At 36.2% G+C, this 11012-nt stretch overlaps 1 protein-coding gene across 1 annotated transcript in view; it reads right to left on the reverse strand.

The window, feature by feature from the left end:
* The window catches only part of LOC107559482 (zinc finger protein PLAGL2-like), a 40728-nt gene extending 30813 nt beyond the window's left edge, over positions 1-9915 (reverse strand). The window contains exon 1 of the mRNA XM_016243327.1: positions 9716-9915. The gene's annotated coding sequence lies outside the window, so the exon portion shown is untranslated. The remainder of the gene's footprint in view (positions 1-9715) is intronic.
* Between the last annotated feature and the right edge of the window lie 1097 nt (positions 9916-11012).

Below are 11012 nucleotides of genomic sequence, written 5' to 3' on the forward strand. Positions count from 1 at the left end.
GAATCCGGTCCATGAACTTTCCATTTCATTGACTCTCGCACTACACACTGTTGCACATCACCCCGGACTACATTTCCCATCATGCATTACTGATTGCACTCAGCACGAATTGCACACACCTGTTTACACTGATTGCACCCAGCTGTTTCATATCACTCCCTCACTATATAACACTCACTCTTATCCCTTCCCTCTGCCGAGTATTGTTTCAGCGTTTATCACTCCCCTAGAGATAGCTACTTTACGGAGCCCTTGTCATTTTCCTAGCCTTAGCCCTAGTCATTAGCCTTAGCCCTAGTCGTTTGCCTTAGCCTTAGCCTTAGCCCTAGCCCTAGTCATTAGCCTTAGCCTTAGCCTTCCCGGTTTCTGATCTTCGCCTGGTTCCCTGGATTCACCCCTTTTGTCTTGCCCCTTTTGATTCTGTCTGCCGATCGTCGACCTGCGCTAGCCCTAGGACTATTCTTGTGTTTTGCCCACCATATACCTGTTTGCCCTCATCTGACCCAGGCCTGCTGTATGACCACGTCTCTGTCTTTATCAAATAAAGCTTGCACATGGATCCGCAAGTCTCACGTCTCGTCAGCCCCGTAACAAAAACGATGATAAATAAAAACAATACAAAATATATTATGTATTAAAGGTATATTAAGTAAACATGTTTAAGTAAATAATTAGTTAAATTTAACATATTTAAGTCATACAGTTTGTAGCTTTCAAGAAACGAGTACTTTGCTTAAGACTTAAGGCTCAACCTAAGCATAACTAAAGATTCTTCATTTCATACATTTTCTCATTAACACTTTAGTTTAGTGACCAGTTCTCACTATTAACTAGTTGCTTATTAGCATGCACATTACTAGCATATTGGCTGTGTATTATTAGCACTTCTAAAGCACATGTTAATGCCTTCTACATGACCATATTTTAGATTCCTTAGTCTAACCAATTTGTCCTTATTCTGTATAGTTCAGTTAATAGTTAACTTAGTTAATGCATAAGTAAGAAAATTAAGAAACAATGCAAGTTAGGGTGTCACATACCAGCTTCTTTTTATAAATGTTTGTTTGATTGCCATTATAATTCATTATATGATTACCAATCAAATCATAGCATACACAACTTTCTTTTTCCTTCTTCACTTGCGGAGAACAGAGGAACTAGTGAAAACACCTGACATCTCACTGGATAACCAGCACTTACACAGCCCAATCTGTACATCAATACACAACTAAACAAACCCTCTCTTTAAAGCAAAACATTGCTTTTTCTACATTATGTGTGGGATACAAATGAAACGGCCACGTGAATCACAAATGTTTTCCTCCGGCCCTCTTCTGTGACTCTCGCCCTCATCATCCAGCTTTCTTTTTCCTCTCTGTGACTAGTTATCTAATCACGCTCAAGGTCTTTTGGATTCTCCGTACATGACTGTGTGTGTGTGAGCACCATTTGAGGTTCATAAAGTTTATCTTATTTCCCATCCTTTCCATATGACTGTTTTTGATTGTTTGTTTTCTCATACTGTTATAATTTACCGTCAAATCCATGCCCTCGCGTAATGCTACAGAATTACATTTTATCAGCCTTTTAGTGTCGTACAAAGAGTTCTCATATTCATACTAATAAAGAACAGCTCATGCAGAAGTAAACAGCATCATGCTGAAGACTGAAGACTACAGCTAATGATAACGAATACTGATGAATATGCATTTTTATACGCATATTACTCATGATGTTATGCTCGTTTTTATTTGTCGTTTGAGATGTTAGTAAAAAGTTGAGCTGTCCTAGTGGATGGTCATTCATGAATCAACCAGCCAAGAACAGTTGTGCACATGTTAGGTGTGCATTATCTAATTGGAAGTGTGATCAGCCAATCACAGTGACACAGAAGTACCGCCTCTTGACATGTGACTTTTACGCCTGTAATTCACTATTTCTCCTCACAATCTCAATGAAAACACAACAAGCTCAAAAGATGCTGCCCTCCTCTGAACCTTCATGGTGTCGCTGTTGCTTTGGATAAATGAGTGCTTGAATTTCATATATTTTGGTTTTATTTCTATTTCTCAATCATTTTCTCATGTAAAATTTTTGACTTTTTAATTTATATTTTTGCATCAAACTCTGTGCCTGTCACTTGAAAGATGCACAGAAAACCGACGTTTTTAAAAACCTCTTGATTCAAAAATATTATTTATCTAAATCTAATTGTTACACAAAACCAAGTTTGAGGGTTAGATCAGGTAAAAATAGCTGCTTAATGTAACTGTTTTTTACAGTGTGGGATCCTTTCTATAATTTCTAGTGAGCTTCCAATATAATTTATTATTTAATAGCATATTTTGACTATTTTGTTTATTTAATGGCATCTTTTGACTATTTTTTGTTTTTTATTATCAGTGTAATCACATTAAAAGATGTTACGAATTTACCGCACAGTAAAGAAAACAGTTAATTTCCTGAAGAAAGATAATAAATTCACAACAAAGATAGCAGAGAGACAGTAAACGAGTGAGAAAGTAGCTCGGAGAGGAAGAAGACCCATCTTTGGGGTGGAAAAATGGATGAGGGGGATCTGAAGGAAGAGAAGGAGGGGTTGCAGCATAAGTGGTGTTCAGTGATGGATAGACTCGGACCTTGAAAAGCTACACCTGGCCGGCTGCTTTGAAAAGCACAGCTTCACTCATGTACAGTGGCGCTATGCGTTTCAAACATCTAGCGTCTTCTTACTATCTAAAGGCGCCGCATACTGCAAGTGAAGTCAGAATGCGTGCCAGCAAAGAGAAAAAAAAGACACTCTTTTCTTGTGCGTGTGCGACTTGGTTGTGGTGTGTGCGGCGTGTACACTTTGTGTTTGGACTTGTTTTGCAAAGCTGTCAAGAACATTAGCATGTATTTACACATGTACTATTTATGTGTGGATTTCTTTTCTATTACTCTTTGTTCGGTTTATTTGATGACGCTTTCTCCTGCAATTAATGAGCTTGGATTTGCCATTGGTGAAATTGTTGTTTTATACCCCCTCTGAACGCTGTACGCTGTTCTGCACTCTAACATACAGTTTAGTCCCTTAAAATGTTATTTTCCTTTCTTTCATTTTTATCTTCATGCTTTGTGCTACATCATATGCATATCAAATGCTGATTGATGAGGGAACTTAAAATATATACTTCAGAAAATGTTTAAGGACAGTGTAAAATGCATCAAATAAGTAGATTCAGACTAAATAATAAACAATTCGATTTATGACTTTCCACACTTAAAAAACAAAACTATGCCACTTTGTTGCCTTAAGGAGCTACCTGACTTCTACCTGAAAGTTTTAAATAGTTTCCTTTTAAATAATGTTGTGTGTGTGTGTGTGTGTGTGTGTGTGTGTGTGTGTGTGTGTGTTAAAACTATTGTCATACATTTTGGAATATTTTTGGCTAGAATAAAACTTAATTTAGATGTTACCACATGAGCCAAATTTTTAGCTTCTAAAGCACATGTTAATGCCTTCTACATGACCATATTTTAGATTCCTTAGTCTAACCAATTTGTCCTTATTCTGTATAGTTCAGTTAATAGTTAACTTAGTTAATGCATAAGTAAGAAAATTAAGAAACAATGCAAGTTAGGGTGTCACATACCAGCTTCTTTTTATAAATGTTTGTTTGATTGCCATTATAATTCATTATATGATTACCAATCAAATCATAGCATACACAACTTTCTTTTTCCTTCTTCACTTGCGGAGAACAGAGGAACTAGTGAAAACACCTGACATCTCACTGGATAACCAGCACTTACACAGCCCAATCTGTACATCAATACACAACTAAACAAACCCTCTCTTTAAAGCAAAACATTGCTTTTTCTACATTATGTGTGGGATACAAATGAAACGGCCACGTGAATCACAAATGTTTTCCTCCGGCCCTCTTCTGTGACTCTCGCCCTCATCATCCAGCTTTCTTTTTCCTCTCTGTGACTAGTTATCTAATCACGCTCAAGGTCTTTTGGATTCTCCGTACATGACTGTGTGTGTGTGAGCACCATTTGAGGTTCATAAAGTTTATCTTATTTCCCATCCTTTCCATATGACTGTTTTTGATTGTTTGTTTTCTCATACTGTTATAATTTACCGTCAAATCCATGCCCTCGCGTAATGCTACAGAATTACATTTTATCAGCCTTTTAGTGTCGTACAAAGAGTTCTCATATTCATACTAATAAAGAACAGCTCATGCAGAAGTAAACAGCATCATGCTGAAGACTGAAGACTACAGCTAATGATAACGAATACTGATGAATATGCATTTTTATACGCATATTACTCATGATGTTATGCTCGTTTTTATTTGTCGTTTGAGATGTTAGTAAAAAGTTGAGCTGTCCTAGTGGATGGTCATTCATGAATCAACCAGCCAAGAACAGTTGTGCACATGTTAGGTGTGCATTATCTAATTGGAAGTGTGATCAGCCAATCACAGTGACACAGAAGTACCGCCTCTTGACATGTGACTTTTACGCCTGTAATTCACTATTTCTCCTCACAATCTCAATGAAAACACAACAAGCTCAAAAGATGCTGCCCTCCTCTGAACCTTCATGGTGTCGCTGTTGCTTTGGATAAATGAGTGCTTGAATTTCATATATTTTGGTTTTATTTCTATTTCTCAATCATTTTCTCATGTAAAATTTTTGACTTTTTAATTTATATTTTTGCATCAAACTCTGTGCCTGTCACTTGAAAGATGCACAGAAAACCGACGTTTTTAAAAACCTCTTGATTCAAAAATATTATTTATCTAAATCTAATTGTTACACAAAACCAAGTTTGAGGGTTAGATCAGGTAAAAATAGCTGCTTAATGTAACTGTTTTTTACAGTGTGGGATCCTTTCTATAATTTCTAGTGAGCTTCCAATATAATTTATTATTTAATAGCATATTTTGACTATTTTGTTTATTTAATGGCATCTTTTGACTATTTTTTGTTTTTTATTATCAGTGTAATCACATTAAAAGATGTTACGAATTTACCGCACAGTAAAGAAAACAGTTAATTTCCTGAAGAAAGATAATAAATTCACAACAAAGATAGCAGAGAGACAGTAAACGAGTGAGAAAGTAGCTCGGAGAGGAAGAAGACCCATCTTTGGGGTGGAAAAATGGATGAGGGGGATCTGAAGGAAGAGAAGGAGGGGTTGCAGCATAAGTGGTGTTCAGTGATGGATAGACTCGGACCTTGAAAAGCTACACCTGGCCGGCTGCTTTGAAAAGCACAGCTTCACTCATGTACAGTGGCGCTATGCGTTTCAAACATCTAGCGTCTTCTTACTATCTAAAGGCGCCGCATACTGCAAGTGAAGTCAGAATGCGTGCCAGCAAAGAGAAAAAAAAGACACTCTTTTCTTGTGCGTGTGCGACTTGGTTGTGGTGTGTGCGGCGTGTACACTTTGTGTTTGGACTTGTTTTGCAAAGCTGTCAAGAACATTAGCATGTATTTACACATGTACTATTTATGTGTGGATTTCTTTTCTATTACTCTTTGTTCGGTTTATTTGATGACGCTTTCTCCTGCAATTAATGAGCTTGGATTTGCCATTGGTGAAATTGTTGTTTTATACCCCCTCTGAACGCTGTACGCTGTTCTGCACTCTAACATACAGTTTAGTCCCTTAAAATGTTATTTTCCTTTCTTTCATTTTTATCTTCATGCTTTGTGCTACATCATATGCATATCAAATGCTGATTGATGAGGGAACTTAAAATATATACTTCAGAAAATGTTTAAGGACAGTGTAAAATGCATCAAATAAGTAGATTCAGACTAAATAATAAACAATTCGATTTATGACTTTCCACACTTAAAAAACAAAACTATGCCCCTTTGTTTCCTTAAGGAGCTACCTGACTTCTACCTGAAAGTTTTAAATAGTTTCCTTTTAAATAATGTTGTGTGTGTGTGTGTGTGTGTGTGTGTGTGTGTGTGTGTGTGTGTTAAAACTATTGTCATACATTTTGGAATATTTTTGGCTAGAATAAAACTTAATTTAGATGTTACCACATGAGCCAAATTTTTAGGTTTCCTCACATTACAATCTAAACAAATTCAAATCAGTTTCTGGGAAGGATTTCATATAAATCAACAAATTTGACATTTTAAGATCAAAATCTTTGTGCAAGAGTACAATATTTGTCAATGGAACATTATAAATGTATTATTAATTTGCACAATATCATTGTTATAATCAATCTTAATTTTTTGTTTTTTGTTTTTTTTGTTTGATGACATATTCATAAGTTTACCATCTCTGCTAAATTTAACAGATTTTATATGAAAAAGAACTTGAAAAGTACTTTAATATACGAGGGCTTCTTTTTGTGACAACAATAAATTACAACTCTACAACATTTATTAATAAACAAAAAGGTTATTACACACAGTAAAAGTTTATAGCATATTTGGAGTTGATTTCTACAACTTTCTACACTAATTAATATCCGTCATACACATTTAACGTGCAATACATTGTTTTTCATTTATTGTAATTAATCATATTTAAGTAGCCTTAAAAACACCACTGGCAAAATTCTATTTCTACAATCATTCAGGCCTACAGGCATTGCAAATCTGAATCCTGAACGAAAATTTTTCAAGTTTCTGTCAGTTCTGAGTCATGAATAATTTTCTGATAAGAATCAAATCTGGTGTTGCGGGACTCGGAGGAGTTATAAAGTCCTTGTGAACTTGGCCTGATTTTATCTCTCTATTTCTCTCCTCCCTTTTTTATGAGGCAACTTAGTGACCAGGTCAGCTACTGTTCATACTGCCCACATAAACACTCCCCAGTGCCCATTTTAGACATGGATTTAGACAAAACGCAAACACATATTATATCCTTGCGACCGCATATACAAACAAACTCATCGACTGAACCACAAGCCCATATTACTGTCACAAAACACTTAAATCATAATGCAAAATAAATAGCTATATTAATATAACTCGGCACAAATCTCAGGCACAGCATCGTCCCTGTTCACTCCTCACTACTATAAGTGGAGGATATAAGGACTCAGATGAGGGCTGATCCCCATTCTACACTGCGTATTAAGTAGCGTTTGTGCTCTCCAAAGCCTGTCCTACCTATTAACCCCTCTGATGTGCTTTCTCATGATAATCAGCCTGTTACCCACCGAGGAGCATGGAATTGTGGGATGTGGGACCCCCCTTGATGCACATGCTCTGTGTCTCTCTCTCTAACTCGCACACTGAATCAAGCATGTAAGACGCCTTTTCAGAGAACACATGAAAATTAAACTGCTGAAACGTTTGTTTAAAATGTCCCACAACATAAAAAAAAAACGATCAAAGCAGAAAAAGTCATTTTAAAAGATGTCAAGGAAAATGTTTGAAATAACTTACACTGATGTGTCAAAAAAGGACAAGCTCAACAAAATACAACTACATCTGAGATGGAACGAGAACCAGAAATATTTTTTAGAATCGTTCTCCCTCAAACCCTTGTAAAGACCCTCAGAAGCAAAAGACCGTCTAACCAGAGCCAATGCTGAAAAACTATACGGCCTCAACATAACAATATGCGTTTCAACATGCAATGTCAATAACAAAAGCACTGTCTCGTGACGATCTCACTTCCATTTCCTTATTATGTAGCTCGAGGCAGTGGAAGTAGAAGGCCATGATGGAGCACAACCACCAAACAAGAGCTCGTCGCAACCTGTTCTTTATCAATCACTGTTAGAAAGCCATCTTTTCACATACATCCAATGAATCTAGCCAAAGTGAAACGTCTCATTTAGATTATTTTCAAAGCACAGAGCAACAAAAAGTAACTTTAGCACAACACAAACAAGAGCCAGAGAAAAAACAGGCAAAGCAAATGAAAAGCTTTCACTCTGTAATGTATGTTTAAAACATCACTGCATATATTTGAGAAAACGTTATCACTCAGCTACAGGTGTTTGAATATGTGACTGTAGTGTTGCAATCATGCTGACTGGTGAATTAAAGATTGGCCGCAGTTATGCTCATTTACAACAGCAATGACAAATGAAGTTTAATTACCATTTCTGTACCTTTAACCACTACAATGGGCAATGCAAAAACACATTTTAAACGATTTTTTCAACTCCTCACAACCATTTCTGCAATTTATTTTTAATTGCATACACTTCAAGTGTTTCAACTGCATTTCCCTTATTAGTAACAATATTCGAAAGAGTCAAAAACAGCTTGATAAACTAAGAACCTTGCAGATTGTGACTTTGATTTCACATCATATTTAAAGCACCAATTCAACTCAAGTTTTCAAGTTTTTTAAGGCATCATTTTTTCAAGAGATGTCACACATCTGCATGTGTTTAGGGATGGTGTTGCACCTTTACTGGTGGATGATTGGTAGACTTCATAAGCATAATTGCGACCAAATAACAAAAATGAACTTTTAGTTTTACATTTTAAAACATTACAGTGAGCTCTCTGTGCTGTAAACATGTTTTAATCATTCCGACAACATATTTCGGTCTATCAGTGAACTTGTTACAACAGTACATGCCATTGTCCTCAATTAGATCCGTTTTAACTATATTTTCTTCAATTCAATGTGGTTATAAAAGTGTAATAAACTAATCACTCAAGTTGTGACTGAAGAACCGCTTTGATTTTACTCTCTAACTAAATGCAGAACTTAAACTTATGTTTCAATTTGGTGGGATATATTTGTTTACAGTGTAAACAAAGTTCACTTTTGTCTCACTATTGAACATAATATGATCATTTCTCGGCAGAGTGATTCGATTAATGATCTCTACATAGCCATATGTAAATGAAGATTAAAACACGGAGCCCCCCAACCTCAACCCACCGCTTGACACTCTTGTTTGTTGAGCACCTCTTGATAGGAATACACAAACAAACAGTTTTTCACACAAGACGGCATTATAGAAAAGTCACAATCCGCCCAGGAACAACCGATCTGTGGCAAACAAATGCCGAGCAGCAGATAAGCCATAGCAGCACGGAGGTAGAGTTATAGTACGAGACAAACTAGCCGAAAATAGTTGTATATTTACAGCCCAAGCGTGCTTTTCTCAAATCAAGCAGTGAACTATTCTTAGACAGACGCGTTTGTATAAACCAGTGTTTGAAACTCAACAGGAACGGAGCTTCAGCTCGTGTGTGTTCACAGCACAGCCATAAATATTCAGAAATTACTTAAAATTCAACTATTCGCTCCAAAGTCACACTGAACATCAACAGACACAGCCGAGCCGATAGTCGATCAAATGCAAATGTATCGGTTTGTAAACAAAAAGCATCTGCACTGTATTTATCGATGAAGTTTGCGAAGCGCGAGCGAACGTGCACCAATTAAAAGTTAAATACCCGAAGCCTCAGCAATGTTTTACAAACATAAGGCAAAAATAAATGACGTCGGCTCGAGAGAAAATATCAACCGTGTTATTACTATGAAGCGCTCGTGTATAATCTGCCATATCGATCAGCGGCCGAATGAGTTGCATTAATTATCGGGATCTCATTAAAAAAACATGCACACATCAGAGCGTGCAGCTACATTATGAGTACTTGCAGAAGAAAAAAAAACGAGCAGTTGCCACCAAAAACTTTCCAGCGGCGCATTAGTCAATTTCACAAGGAACCGCCGTCACATTCCAGCAGCGACTCAGCGCAAACCTACCGTGGGAGCCCCACACCACCGTTCCCGGTCTTTCACCTCTTGATCTGTTGTTTTATTATTTTTTCCCAATTTTTTTCTCTAATTTTTCTTTTTTCGGGGCCTGAGAGTCTCGCGCTCCTCAGGCTGCAGCAGCAGAGTTATGGGGCGCGCGAGCATTGTGGGAGTGTGACGTCAGGCCACTTTCACCAACTTTTCGCAGGGGCTGGTGAACTGCTGAGCGTGGTGTGTGTTTTTACATATCGTTGTGATTCATGATAGATAACGGCGGGACTGATGAGGCTCGTCGCTGAATGTGTATCGAAAGTAAACGCATCGAGACAGTCGATAGCGTTTTTGAATTATTTAATGCCAGCATGTTTAATGCAAGGATGCTAACTTAAGTCAACAAGCAGCTCTTTATTTTATACAGGACGCCGCGTTGGTTTGTAATGCAATACAAACATGCCTTTTTCATGAATCTCTATATTTAAGCAATAGGCTATATACAGCCTTAAGCAATTCAACTCTGGATTAATGAATGCATTTGCATGAAGATGTATTTCTTTATCTTAAAATTATTATTTTTTTTAAATGTAGGCTAAACAATTACAACTTTTAAACTTGTTTTTTGCTTTAAGTAAATGAAAGCGGTGCCAAACTGCAGTGATAAAAAAATATACTGATTAAGAAAACTGAGTAGAAATGACAGACACTGTTTGAGTTAAATGAGTGGAAACGAATATGAAAACATTTTACAGTAGCCTAAATCATTTACCTACTTTTGGCAGGTTTCCTGGAGTTGTTTTTATTGATTGTTTATGGTTTTAGGTTTACAAATGTAAATAATGCATCTAAAATGCAAGTAATAAATCAAAAAAAAAAAAAGAGCATTGGAGTCACTGTTTATTTACAGTGTTCTTTCAATCTAATTAAAATTTTATATATATATATATATATATATATATATATATATATATATATATATATATATTTATTATTATTATTTGAAATCAATCAGACAAAAGGTCACGCACAAGTAAACAAACTTTGGATGATCTTCAAAACCTCTAAAGTGTGTTGAGGCTTTCTGTCCTGCCTGTCATGACATTAAACAAATGTATTTATTTTCCTACAAAAAGTTATTACTGAAGATCAGATGTTTGTATTCCAATGCCCATCAGATAGTCACAAGTGAAGAACAGTTTAATTAGAAAAAATACAATAAATGCATGCAGATATTCATCAAACTAAATTTTTAAGAGGATGATGTTTCTATGGGGAAGGAATGGAGAATCATTCTGAATAATTCATTACATTA

The sequence above is a fragment of the Sinocyclocheilus grahami genome, unplaced genomic scaffold (assembly GCF_001515645.1).
Source record: "Sinocyclocheilus grahami isolate Dianchi unplaced genomic scaffold, SAMN03320097.WGS_v1.1 scaffold687.1, whole genome shotgun sequence".
NCBI lineage: Eukaryota > Metazoa > Chordata > Actinopteri > Cypriniformes > Cyprinidae > Sinocyclocheilus > Sinocyclocheilus grahami.